This window comes from Sorex fumeus, unplaced genomic scaffold (genome assembly GCF_029834395.1).
Source record: "Sorex fumeus unplaced genomic scaffold, SorFum_2.1 ptg000033l, whole genome shotgun sequence".
Lineage (NCBI taxonomy): Eukaryota > Metazoa > Chordata > Mammalia > Eulipotyphla > Soricidae > Sorex > Sorex fumeus.
The window spans coordinates 6,370,277-6,385,378 of NW_026606090.1; the positions used below are offsets into that span (position 1 = coordinate 6,370,277).

The 15,102-nt window shown below is 40.5% G+C and overlaps 1 non-coding gene across 1 annotated transcript; it reads right to left on the reverse strand.

The window, feature by feature from the left end:
• Nucleotides 1-9,875: 9,875 nt before the first annotated feature.
• On the reverse strand, nt 9,876-9,982 carry LOC130026255 (U6 spliceosomal RNA). The gene has a single exon (XR_008792862.1). It is a non-coding gene; the product is annotated as a U6 spliceosomal RNA (small nuclear RNA).
• Nucleotides 9,983-15,102: the final 5,120 nt, after the last annotated feature.

Sequence of the window (15,102 nt, forward strand, 5' to 3'; positions counted from 1 at the left end):
AACTGCTTGATCAGGAGCCAGAGAGGCTGTTCGTGGGCAGTGACTTGGGGTCTTTTGGGGGCAGGGAGGAAAGGGCCGGCTCCACCTCTATCCTGTGAGGTTCCACATGTCTTGTCACTGCCGGCCCAAACCTGACTGTCCAATGGCCTCTGGAGGATGGTGGCCAACAAGCCACCAAGAGGGATCAGGTGGAGGGACAGCACCCCTTCACCCCTGGGGTGGTCCGGTGCCACTAACCTATTGTTAAAAAAAAGCCACTGGGTGCCAAGATTTGTTTCTGAGTCTCTGGGATCATGGCTGTTAAGGAGTTTGATCAGGAACAGGATGCCTTGCCTCCAATTATATAGCTGAGCCGGAGGTGGTTTGTGGGTGTGTCTCCCACATACCTAATTTATGACCATTTAATTTCTTGAATGGAGCGGTAGCACAGCAGTAGGGCATTTGCCTACCTGACTGGGTTCAATTCCTCCGCCCCTCTTGGAGAGTCCAGCAAGCTACAAAGAGTACCTTGCCCTCACGGCAAAGCCTGGCAAGCTACCCATGATGTATTCGATATGCCAAACACAGTAACAAGTCTCACAATAGAGACATTACTGGGCCCACTCCAGAAAATCGATGAACATCGGGAGGACAATGATTGTGACAGTAAAGTGACTTCATTTACTGAGAATATATTTATTAGTGAAGCGTGATACTCCAAGCATAGCTCTTTCCATTCCTCTTTGGGAGGCCCGAATAGCATTCTCATCCTGTTTTTGTAGGGCCCAGTTCTCTGAGAGTGAGAGAAAGAATCCGGAGTTCTGACCTTTGTTGACAATCAAGAATCAGGGATGCTGTCTCATTTGCCAGAGCATTGGAAATCAGATGGGTTGGACATGTAATGCGATTTGGAGACAACTGCTGGACTAGAGCCATTACCGACTGGACTCCATGGGGTGTCAAAAGATCACGTGGCCACCCACCTACGAGATGGTCAGACCCTGAATGATAGGTTTGAGGCCCTTCATGTTCCTGGAACGAGCAGACGCCATTGGGCTACACTATCACACTACAGGGATGAATGGAGATGTTGCTGGTGCCTGCTCGAGCAAATTGATGAGCAACAGGATGTAAAGTGATCAAGATATTTATTAGACAATGGTTATGCATGTCAAGAACTCTCTTAGGCAGTGTTAGAATAACAGTGAGAAAATGGAAATCTTACAGAGCTTAGATCCAATGGAAGAATTAGATACAGTTATAAAGATATTTTTCCTCTGCTACAGAAATAAAAAGAAGATAAAAGTGGCGGGGGGCAGGGATAGAGACTTGCAAGGAAAACTGTCATTAAAATATATTTATATCCCAACAATGCAGTAATCATCTCTGTTCCCTGTATTACCTCCTGTGCCCTGGGTTGTCTTTGTTGCTAACTCAGCCTGACATCTGGTGTACCAAATGTCAATAGAGAGAAAACCTGGGTGATCAATGAAACCACACAGTATTAAAAGTAGAGTAAGCAATATGATATGTCAAAATTGTAAGATCAATGTGAGCTCATTACCAAAAGGGAATTATCTTTCTACTATTTCACATATGAAATTGTCTTAGTAGCAGGATGAGGGGATAAACATTTACTACTACCAAAGATTCCTTTGAAGAAACATGTGCCATGCCTTGGGACTGGCATAGATTGAGCAAGGATTCAGAATGATTCTTGTTCATTTTAAAATATGAAATCTAATAAATTGGCATTCTAATTTTTAAATGCTTCAAAATTTAGATGCACATTTATCTTGATTTGATTAACATTGATTACACCTTAATTGAACTTTGCCTGCCTCAAATTTCAAACCAATTTGGAGAGATTACTTGTATTTAACAATTTTTCACATATATTTTTTTACTCAACTAGAACATGTTGGGTGACCTTGATTTTAAAAGTATCCTTAGGCACTGGGATTTTGGCAAACTCAAAGTGATAGAAAGTTCATGACATAGTTCTATTTTCATTCTAATAGGAGAAAAATAAAATTGACAAACTAAATAATGGGATATATATAGTATGTCAGTTTATGTTAATATTTTTACTTGGTATGCAGTCGACGCTGAGATATAAGAAATACTACTTGATGGTACTTTTTACCTGAGATGACAGAAAGTAAAGAAGAAAATATAGTTATTAAATGCCCTAAATGAGAAGAACTTAAGATGCTGTGTCTGGAAAAAACCCCACTTATGAGGCCACTTGAGAAGATTGAAGGATGCAGGAGAGTGGCCAAGAGTGCTAGGACTGAGATTAAAGCATTTATGAGCAGTCAACCCTTTTGACCCCCCCCCCCCAACTGATTCTTTGGCACCACCAAAGGTCACTCCGGAGCACAGATCCAGGAGTAGCCTTCTCTCTCTTTTTTTTTAATTTTTAATGGGCTGAAGTGATAGCAAAGCAGTAGGGCTTTTGCATTGCACACAGCCAACTCAGTCGGCCCAGGTTTGATTCCTCCTCCCCTCTTGGAGAGCCTGGCAAGCTTCCGAGAGTATCTCACCCACACGGCACAGCCTGGCAAGCTCCCCATGACATATGTGATATGCCAAACACAGTAACAAGAAGTTACTGACAATGGAAATGTTACTGGTCCCACTCGAGCAAATCGATGAACAACGGGAGGAAAGTGCAGATAGAGCAGATTAGTGACACACCGTGAGGTACAGTTGTAGACTTACAAATTTTTGTGCTTGGGTTTCAGATAAACAATAATCAAGTACCCATCCCTCCACCATTCTTCACCACCATGTATCCCAGTATTCCTCCCCCCCACCCCCCCCCCCCTCACATCCCATCCAGCCTCTGTGGCAGAGCATTCCCTTTTGTGTTCTCTCTCCTTTTGGGTGCTGTGGTTTGCAAAAGAGGTATTGAGTGGCAATCATATTCGATCTATAGTCTACTTTCAGCATGCATCTCACATTCTGGGAGGATCCTCCCAACCCTCTTGATGCTTCCTTCTCTATCAGAGCAGACACTTCCCCTAGCATGTGCGACTGGCCTCCAAGCAATGGAGTAAACCTCCTGCTATTTATCTCAGCTATTCTTGGGTGTTGGTCTCTTATTTTGAAACTTTATATTCCCCAGATGAATGTACTCTTTCAATGTCTGTCTCTCTCTTTCTGACTCATTTCACTTAGCATGATACTTTCCATGTAATATCACTTGTATGTAAATTTCATAACTCCATCTTTTCTAACAGCTCCATAGTATTCCATTTTGTAGATGTACCGAAGTTTTTTATTATTATTTATTTTTCTTTTTATACTTATTTATTGAATCACTATGGGAAAAGTTACTAAACTTTCAGGTTTAAGTCTCAGTCATACAATGATCAAACACCTTTTCCTTCACCAGTACTCATTTTTCACCACCAAGAACCTCAGTATATCCCCCCTCCCACCCCTCCAAATGCCTGTGAGGCAGATGATTTCTACTTAACTCTTCTCTACATTGATTACATTCATTATTTCAACAAAAGATGCACAATTATTGTTTAGAATTTCCCCCCAAACAATCAGAATTGCTGAAAAAGCATTGTGAAATACTTTGTTTTCTATAGCTGGTTATGAGAATCATATAATGTCACGTGGCCACAATTTTGGATTTCTGCAAAGAGCCAGATAATTACGAGATTGGTTTCTGTGTGTCTGGTGTTATGGCCGTGCCAGAAAGCCACTCGTGGGGGGTAACTCGTGACCTTGGTAGGGCATGAAGGATGTGCCGGTACCGCCCCCCTTCCCATGAGACTGCAATTGCCCTGTCAACGCCGGCTCATACCTGGCTTTCCTATAAGCTCTGAGGCAGCAGCCACCTTACTGCCAGGGGAGAAAAAGGAGAAAGGGAGCAACGCCCTTTCCCTCCCGGGGAGGCATGGCACCGTAGTTTAATGCATGGTCCTGTTACTTTTCTTCTGAAAGCTGCTGGGCTCTGGAATAAGTCCTTTTGCTTCTGGAGCCATGGTTGTGCCAGAGAGCCACTTATGGGTGGCAACTCATGACCTCGGTAGGGCATGAAGGACGTGCTGGTACCGTCCCCCTTCCCATGAGACTGCAGTTGCCCCTTCACCACTGGTTCACACCTGGATTTCCAATAAGCTCTGAGATGGCGGCCACCTTGCTGCCGGGGTGGGGGGGAAAGAAGGAAGGGAGCAACATCCTTTCCCTCCCGGGGAGGCATGGCGCCATAGTTTAAAGCATGGTCCATTCACTTTTCTGCCGCAAGCTGCCAGGTTCTGGATTAAGTCCTTTTGCCTCTGGAGCCATGGCCATGCCAGAGAGCTGCTTGTGGGGGGCAACTCTTGACCTCGGTAGGGAGTGAAGGACGAGCCAGTACTGCCCTCTTTCCCATGAGACTGCAGTTGTCCCATCACTACCGGCTCATATCTGACTTTCCAATACGCTCTAGCTGGCTGCCACCTTGTATGCAGTCCAGATGCATTTGTGCTAAAAGCCACTGGGTTTCAAGATTTGTTTCTCAGTCTCTGATATCATGGCCATTAATCAGCTTGATCAGGAGCCAGAGAGGCCATTTGTAGGCAGTGATTTGGGGTCTTGTTGGGATGGGAGAAAGAGTTAGCTTCACCCCCATGTGGTGAGGCCCCGTGTGTATTTTCACTGCAGGCCCAAACCTGACTGTCCAGTGGCCTCTGGAGGATGGTGTTCACCAGGCCACCAGGGGGAACAGGCCAAGGCACAAAACCTATTCCCATCTGGAGTGGTCCAGAGCCAGTAACCTACTACAGGAACAGGACGCATTTCTGCCAAAAGCCTTTGGGTTCCGAGATTCACTTCTGAGTCTCTGATATCATGGTCATTAAGCAGTTCGATCAGGAACCAGAGAGGCCATGCCTCCAATTATATAGCTGAGGCAGAGGTGGTTTGTGGATGTGTCTCCCACATACCTAAATTTTGGCCATTTACTTTCTTGGTAAACTTTGCCCCAAGTTTTTGGGGTCTGGCCAAAGGCACAGCAGCAATTTGGGGGTATCTGAAAGTCTGACGTTGCCATCAGGCTCCTGATGCACTCATCTCATAGGTACAGATTGACCTGCTTGTGGTACCATACCACCAATCAAAGTTTCTTTAACCAGTCATCTGTTGTAGGGCACTCGGGTCTATTCCAGATTCTGGCTATTGGAAACAGTGCTGCAATGAACAAACAAGTGCAGATGTCACTTCAATTATACTTTTTTGCCTCTCTGGGATATATTCCCAGGAGTAGTATTGCTGGGCCAAATGGGAGCTCAATTTTAATTTTTTGAAAATTGTCTATACTGTTTTCGAAAAGGGTTGAACCAGTCGGCATTCCCAGCAGCAGTGAAGGAGGGTTCCTTTTTCACCACATCCATGCCAACACGGATTGCTTTTGTTCTTTTGGATGTAGGCCAGTCTCTGAGGTGTGAGATGGTATCTCATTGTGGTTTTGATCTGCATTTCCCTGATGAGTAATGATGTACAGCATTTTCTCATGTGCCTTTTTGCCATTCTATTTCTTTATGAGAAATTTTCTGTTCATTTCATCTACCCATTTTTTTTTTGATGGGGTTGGATGTTTTCTTCTTGTGGAGTTCAACCAGTACTTTGTATATCCTTGATATCAACCCCTTGTCAGATGGGTATTGGGCGAATATCCTTTCCCATTCTGTAGACTGTCTTTGTATTTTGGTCACTGTTTCTTTTGAGGTGCAGAAGATTCTTAGTTTAAGATAGTCCCATTTGTCTATCTCTGTTTTCACTTTCTTGGCCAGTGGCATGACATCTTTGAAGATATCATTAGCTTCAATGTCATGGAGAGTTTGCCAACCTTGTCTTCAATGTACCATATGGATTCCTGTATGATGTTGAGGTCTATAATTCATTTTGACCTTACTTTGGTACATAGTGTTAGGCAGAGATCTGAGCCCATTATTTTGCATGTAGCTGTCCACGTTTTGCCAGCACAATTTGTTAAAGACATTTTTCTTGTTCCTCTTCACATTTCTTGCTCCCTTATCAAAGACTAGATGATAATATGTTTGAGGGGAGATGTCAGTATATTCAATCCTGTTTCATTGGCCTGCAGCTCTGCCTTTGTTCCAGTACCGTGCCATTTTAATTATTACTGCTTTGTAGTAGAGTTTGAAGTTAGGGAGGTTGATTCCTCCCATTTTCTTTTTCCCAAGAATTGCTTTAGCTATTCGTGGGAGCTTATTGCTCCATATGAATTTCAGGAATGTTTGCTCCATTTCTTTGAAGAATGGCATTGGTATAGTTATAGGGATTGCATTGAATTCATACAATGCTTTAGAAATTATTGCCATTTTGATAATGTTAATTCTCCAAATCCATGAAGAGGAATATCTTTACATTTGCTCGTGTCCTCTTTTATTTCCTGTAGTAGTGTTTTTTTTTTTTTTGTACAGGTCTTTTACCTCCTTAGTTAAGCTGATTCCAAGGTACTTGATTTGCTGGGGCACATTTGTGAATGAGATTGTTTTATCATGTCACTTTTTTCTCTCTCACTATTTGTGTATAGGAAAACCATGGACTTTTGGGTATCGATTTTATAGCCTGAAACTTTACTGTACAAGTCTATTAATTCTAGGAGTTTCTTGGTAGAGTATATAGGGTTCTCAAGATATAATATCATATCATCTGTGAATAATGAGAGCTTGATTTCTTCCTTTCAGGGATATTGGCCTGTAGTTTTCTTTTCTGGTAGTGTCTTTATATCATTTTGATATCAGAGATATATGGGCTTCGTAGAAACCGTTAGGGAGAGTTTCAGTTTCTTAAATTTTCTGGAAAAGCTTGAGAAGTACTGGAAATAGGACCTCTTTAAATTTTTGGAAAAAATTCGCTAGTGAATCCATTTGGACCCGGGCTTTTGTTTTGGGAAAGATTTTGGTAATGCAGGTAGTGGAGGTCTGCCAGTGAGGTATTTATCTGGTTCATTGTCTACGCACCAACATTCAATTATGATGAAGGAGAAATTAAGAAGGTCTACATGGAGTTGGAGAAGTTCTATAATGAAGACCACACCTCCTTTGAGATCATTGTCCGTGATTTTAATTCTAAGATAGGACCGAGAAGATGAGCCGAAGAACTCCACACTGGGACCCATGGGCTAGAATGGAATGAACAGGGTGAGAGACAGTCTGAGTTCATCATGTCGACCAAGACTATCCATGGTAACTCACAGTTCCAGAAGACCAAATCTAAACGTTGGACATGGGAATCTCCTGGTGGATGGTTCCACAAAGAAATAGACCACATCATATTCAATCGATGGTTTTGCCTAACCGATGTCACTGTTGTCCCAAAATTCCAAATGGGATTGGACCACCATCTTCTTCGTGCAAAATTCTACTTCACAGAGCAGGGAGAAAGGGCTGCAAAGTTTAAGAAGAGAACTCCCAGAATGACCACCAACTGGGATCTCTCTGGCACTAATGCTTCTACCTGGGAAGATGCCGTTGTTGACACCACTGACGAGGAATATGATCGACTGGTTGAGCACCTCCATGATTGTGCGAGGAATGCCAAGAGAGAGATAGCCACAAAAAGACAACTGTCTTTGAAAACTCTTGAGCTTATTCGCCAATGTGGTTTGGCGTATGCCTCAGGCAATCATAAGCCAACATGTAAGCTTGCAAAGCAGTGCAGAGATGCGATCAAGGAAGATCTCAAAGAGAGAAGAGCAGAAGTACTGGTAGATGCAGCAGAAGCCGGGAAAAGTATTCGTAACGCACGCCTGTCCTTCGCCAACTACAAGACCAAGATGACTGCCCTCCGAAGTCCTGATGGATCCATCACATCCTCCAGAAGGGCAATGGAGAAGATTATTCATGACTTATACTCAGATCTCTTCAATAGCCATGTCCACCTGCCCACATACGAAATTCCACAGGATGGATATGTTGTTCCCAATGTTCTCCCTTCCAAAATCCGACACGCCATTTCGTCAGTAAAGAAATGAACAGCACCCGGCCCAGACAAGGTCAGACCTTAACACCTGAAGAACCTGCCGTCAGTACTCATCAATATGCTGGCTCGGTTCTTCATGTGCTACCTGTCTGAATGCAAGGTTCCATCCCAGTGGAAAACCAGCAGGACTGTACAACTGTAGAAGAAGGGAGACATCCACAGAATTGGCAACTATGGCCCAAGCTGCCTATTGTCTGTCATCTACAAGCTGTTCTCTCGAGTCATCCTGAATAGGATTGGCAGAACACTAGATGAAGGACAACCATGCAAGCAAGCCAGGTTCTGCAAAGGATTAGGCACCATTGACCATATCCACATGATAACCAAGCTCATTGACGTTTCTCAGGAGTTCAAGATGCCGCTCTGTCTAACATTCATTGATTTAAAGAAGGTCTTTGATTCTGTTGAGATGGAAGCGGTCACTGAAGCCCTAGCCAATCAGGGCATTCAAACTCAATACATCAGGATCCTCCATGAGCTGTATTACGGATTCACTACCAGGCTCTCACCATTCTACAAAGAAGTAATCATCAATGTCAAGAGAGGGGTTCAGCAGGATGACACCATTTCACTGAAACTTTTCAGTGCCATCCTCGAGAACATCATGCAATGACTGGAATGGGAAGAAATGTTAGTGAAGATAGATGGTCGTCAACTACACCACCTCTGCTTTGCTGATGACATTGTTCCAATAACACCAAACATCAGGCAAGCGTCACAAATGCTGGCAGACTTTGACCATGAGTGTGGAAAAGTAGGACATAGCTGAATCTTACGAAGACAATGTTTATGAGAAACAGCCTTGTTCCTGATGCTCCATTCACTCTCAATGGAACGACCATCTCAGAATCCAATAGTTATGTGTACCTAGGTTGAGAAGTCAACATGACAAATAACCTGGCACCTGAGTTGCGCAGAAGGAAGAGAGCAGCTTGGAATGCCTTCAAGAGTGTCGAAGAAATAGCTAAGAGGACGAAGAACCTCTGGTTCTGGGCACATCTCTTCGATTCCACTGTTCTTCTTGCATTAACATACACCTCAGAGACCTGGACCCTACGCAAACAGGATGAGAACGCTATTCGTGTCTCCCAAAGAGGAATCAAACGATCTATGCTTGGAATATCACGTTTCACTCAAATGAGAGAAAGAATCCAGAGTTCCGACCTCAGTCGATGATCAAGAATCAGGGACACTGTCTCGTTTGCGAAGGCGTCAAAAATTAGATGGGCTGGAGATGTAATGAGATTTGGAGATGACCACTAGAGCCGTTTCCGACTGGATTCCACAAGTTGTCAAAAGATTGCTTGGCCGCCCACCTATCAGATGGTCTGACCTCTTCATCAATATCCTGAACGATATTTTGAGGTTTGAGGTTCTTTGTGTTCCTAAAACGAACAGACACCATTGGGCTACACTAGCATGAGACAGGGACAAATGGAGAGATTGGGCTACCGCTTGAGCAAATCGACGATTAACAGGAAGTCAAGTGATCAAGTGAAGTGATTGTTTGACCTTGGTTTTTTCAATGGGATTGTTTCCCTAACCTGCTGGTACTCCAATGATTCTAATGTTGTTCCTCTTGGAATCATCTTCAAGGACTTTGATTCGCTCTAGAACTATTTTGTGGTCTCTTGCCATTGTTTGTCGTTGTCTGTTGGCTTGGTGCAGCTGATCTTCCAGTTCACTGATTCTGTCTTCAGCTGTGGCCATTCTACTGTTGAGGGCATAGACTGAGTTATTTTTTTCATCTATGGAGTCTTTTATTCATGACATTTCTGTGTGCAGCTCTCCAATTTCTGCTCTCATCTCTTCCTGGATTTTCTCAATTTTCTAATCCACTGTTTCTTTTATGTTCTCCTTCAGTTTACTGAATATCTGTCTCATTGTTTCATTGAATTCATTGAACATCATTGCGTCTCATCCTTGCGCTGGGGCCATGCTAATCTTCTTTGTATCATTCCAATTTTAATATATGTGCTCCTGAAGAGAGCATAGGGGGAGCCTTCTAAGAACCATCAGGTATAGCCCTCTGCTCACCTCCATAAAAGAGACAAACTGACAGACAGAGAGAGGAGAGATGGGGGGAGAAAAGGAAGTAAAAGAGGTGGGCATTCAGGTATCAGATAAAGATCATTCTGAACAAAGGAATGGGAAAAAAAGGTCCCAAGCAAGACCATGTCTGAAAGATGAATCATAAGGTGTCAGAATGGCTAGCATAGATGACAGAAGAGCACAGGATAAAATCCAAGTAGTGAGTGAGAAATTATAGAAAGCTAGTAGACCATTGTAATAGAAGCCATGTTATAATCAATAAGAACTTTTTATTATCACATGAACATCATAATAAATTTATAATAACACAATTTAATGATACCACTCTGCTTTTGTGTTGAGTTTAGGCTATATAAATGATTATCAGAAACAAAAGATAATTGATATTGTTAATGGAACCACAGACTTTGAAAGTAGATAAAGGCCTGTTTGCTAACACTGAACATAAGACTGCCTGCTAAATAAAAGATTGTAATAGGATTCATAGTTCTTAATATATTGAATACCCAAATCAAATTGAAAATTACTCATCAACCAATGAACAGGAAAATTACAACTTATTTTGGAAAAGTCAATGGTGCCGACATTGAGGTGGATTGGATATTGCGATTATAAAAGTTTAAATCAGACATTGTAAGATTACTTCAGAAAACAAATGTAAATTCTTCTGAGACAAATATAAAAAATTAACATTTCAATGAACATTATACTTATCCAAAAATTAAAGTTTAAATAAGAAAACTCATGCAAAACAATTTCATAGGATACAGTGGTTGAACTAAAAGTATCATTAGATAGGTTCAAACGTGAGTGGAGCCAATATAAAATAGAGCTGCAGACAGAAGATCAATATAATTTAGTAAATTTGAACTGAGTAAAAATAATACAAAAAAATTCATTGTGGATCCAGGAGACACAACAGAAGATCCAATATTCCATTAATTGGATCTCAGAAGTGGCGGAGGAGAATGTGACTCAAAGATTATTCAGGGGCTGTAGTGATTGCACAGCGGGTAGGGCTTTTGCCTTGCACCCACTCGGGTTCGACTCTCAGCATCCCATATGGTCCCCTGAGCTACTGCCAGGAATAATTCCTGAGTGCAGAGCCAGAAGCAACCCCTGTGCATCACCAGGTGTGACCCAAATAGCAAAAAAAAAAAAAAAAAGATTATTCAAAGATTAAGGGTGAAAACTTTCTCCAAACCTAGAGATCTTATAAAGAACTTTAAAATTTTAAGATAAAGATAATAGATCTTGTAGAGAGAATTGTCACATTGACAAGAGGGGGGAAAAGAACACGAATCAAATGGCAGTGGGTTTCTCAAATGAAACCATAGAAACCATAATAAATTGGCATGACATTTTTCAAACAATAAAAAGAAAATAAACCATCAACCACAAATTCTAATTTTTATATTCTTTAGGTAAACAAGAAAAATAAAGTTTAAAAAATGGTTTAAAAGATTTTAAAAAAAGAAAAAGATATCCCAAATTGCAGGAGAAATTTCCAAATTTTTAATATTTTTATATGGGAAAATTACTGTCCTTTCTTTTTCAGCTTCCAGACTACAACCCAAAAGTTGGGTCTTTTGAATTAATATTATAGAAAACCTACAAACACTTTCCTAAATTAAGTGTGATTATGAAATTATGCTTCCCTTCTAAATATTATTCTGCAACTTTGGAATTACAACAGACAGAACTACAATGACTTAGAACAACCTTAACTTACATGTTGTGGTTGTCGTTTGACTCCAAATTTGTTCAATGGAATTATGAGTTCAAATCCAAAGTTAAAGCAGTAGCACCATCTAGGACATACTGTTCTTATGACAGACAAAGTCAGAACCATTTTGCGATTTTTATAGAGTCTGTTCTTTATCAAAACTTTATTATGGTGTTCATAATATTCTGCACAAAATAAATTCACATTCATACTCAAAATCAGTGATGCAGAGAAGTACAGCAGCTAGATAAGAGATACTGAAAGGCGTGGCAGAGTGTGGATATGTACAATCTTTTCACTAGAGGGGGAAGTAAGTAATCCTTAAGCATAATAATTTACCAAACTGTGGCAATAGTTTTATAGAAATTTTTATTTCTGGGTAATTTTGGTTAGATTTGCATTTACAGAACTCCATTAATGAATAGTTGGCAGTAAAGGATATTGATTGAGCGGTGATCACATTTCCTCTTCAAAGAAAATAATCACAATCAAATAAATTTTAGAACTGTTTCTTCATAAATATTGGGTGTTAAACTGGAAGACTGTGATCTACATATTTTCACAGGTGCTTTATAGCTGCCATACTTTGCTTTCTGCATTGGTCAGTAAAAATATTATATAATTGATTATATAATAATTATATAATAGCTTATAATGGAACTTGTGTGAAGGGGTGGGTGTATACATATATGTATATGTGAAAACATTAATAAATAACACTCATAACTTTGGTTCTTTTGTAAATATAATAATAATCAAACGCATATATTTCAAGATAAGATGAAATAGGGAGCCAGAGAAATAGTATAGGTAGTAGCATGCTTTACTTGCACATGACCAACCCTCATTCTATCCCTAGCACCCCAAATGGTCCACAAGGCTGCCACGAGTGATCCCTGAGCATTGAGCCATGAGTAAGCACTGAGTTTGCTGGGTATGTTCTAAAAACCAAAACCAAAAATAAAACTAAATATGAAACACCCTAGAAAGTGATAAAAGTACATGAGATAAAAATGGAGCAAAAAAATCTTCTGGATCATAATCTATAAATAAATAATCTATAAATAAATGATACTTGTTAATAGATAATAGTTTCTATTTTCAATTCCACAAACTTCACATTCTGAAAACAGAACTCTCGCTTGGAGAGAGACACAGAAGGAATGCTGGCATTTTCCATCTTATCCAGGGAGCGAACAATCTCCTCCAGAGTCTTCCGGTACATTTCTTCATTGACCACCCTGACCCCAATGTCAAACACTGAGCTGAGAGGCTTGTGGTCACTGGTCTTCAGGGCCATGTGGCTCTGGTAACTCAGCTGCGTGATGTTCTTGCCTTTCCAGAGGATCCAGTCGCACCAGGTAGGAGCCCGACACGTTTCACTGGTGTCCCAGTCGTTGGAGCCGGTGTCGTACTTACAGGTGGGCTGGAATGTGAGCTCCCCCTCCGTGAAGCCTTCAGAGACAGCCCTCGAAGCCATCTGAGCTCTCAGCTGGTCATACCCATACAGGGTTTGAAAGGCCTTCTCTTCGATCAGCCTTTTCACTTTTTCCACATCCAGCTCTTCTATCCTGTAGTTGAGGTTCCCCAGCCACAAGATCACATCGTGCCTGCTGATGGTGAGCGGGGGGAGGCTGGGGTCGGCCTGACAAAACTGCATCCAAGAACAAATGTCCTTATAGTCCTTGTAGTCCTGGTTCCTCCTCTCGTACTCTTCTGTGTGGGCTGCCAGGTGAGAGTTCACGGTGCAGATGATGGTATTGTGGAGCTGGAACCTGATGGCCACACCAGATAATAGTAGTAGTACATTTATATCCAACTAGAACTAGTAACCATGAACAATAATTCTATATAATCAGTGTAAATTTTCTTAATTCATTGCTGAGCTACTATAACATGATCTCCTCTCTGGGAATACTTTGTAAATGGAAAATAAAAATAAGCTCAAATCTAACTACAATGTTAATCCACTTCTGTAGTCACAAAATGCAGACTAGGTAAAAAACTCAAAGTGAAACCCAGGTTTTATGGTCACATTGCATCACTAAACCACTTTCCTTTTGATGAAAGCCTTAGGATAATTCATTAGTTTGTGGGCTAAAGTACACAGGAAAAATTGCTTTTAAAGACCAACAGTAGAGAGATGTGTTCTCTTTTTATTTTAACTTCTTAGCAAACCACAGATAAATGTATTAAAATCACATTAAGATTGGTGACAAAGAGCCTTTAAAACTAAAATAAGAGATTTTTTACCGATTTTTTTTCATTGAACAGGCTTTTAACATTGAATGATGGTTTAAATCTCTTGGTTTAACTGCAGATGTTGCTGGTACTTAGTTTGAATTATATAATTATTTATCTACTAGTTTTATGTGTACTATTTGCTTAAATTTTTTGAAAAATAAGAAAATAATGACATAATTGGTACTTTCATGTACTGGAATCACCATATTAAGTAATGTATTAATTTTATATGTCTTCAGTAAATATTTTTTCACAATCCTCAAGAAATTAATTTGTCACACCCAAAGGAAGAGAGAAAACAAAACGGAATGCCCTGCCACAGAGGCAGGGTGGGATGGGGAGGATGCAGGTGGGAGGGATAATGGGATCCATGGTGGTGGAAAATGGGCACTGGTGGAGGGATGGGTATTTTATCATTGTATAACCGAAACCCAAGCACAAAATTTGTAAGTCTACAACTATATGTCATGGTGTTTCACTAATGAAAAAAAAGAAATTAATTTTCTTAACACATCATTTGGACATATATAACTTAAAGCTGAGGTAATATTTACTTTTATTGCTGCAATGTATTTTTCTGTTTTCCATTTTATTCAATTACTTTTTATATTTAAGAAAAATAAGACAAAATACATTTTATTAATATTAATCTGATAGAGAATAAACCCAATTTAAGCTGGGTTTAATCTTTATAAAATTAGTAAAATGACTCAAAGTTTCTTGAAAGATTTATATTTATTTTCTACCAAAGTTGTATAGTATATAATAGGGCATTATAAGAAAAATACTAGTGAATTAATTTTCAAGTTTCTCTGCAACTAGACACACAAAAGCTTTGTATCATCTCTTCTACTATTAAAATGAAGGATATTTGCAAATGGCAAAAAGGCACATGTGAGAATGCTCTACATAATTAATCATCAGGGAGATGCAGATCAAAACAACAATGAGATATCATCTCACACCACAGATACTGGCCCACATCCAAAAGAATAAAAGCAACCGGTGCTGGCGCGGATGTGGTGAGAAAGGGACCCTCCTTCACTGGTGGTGGGAAGGCCAACTGGTTCAGCCCTTTTCAAAAACAGTAT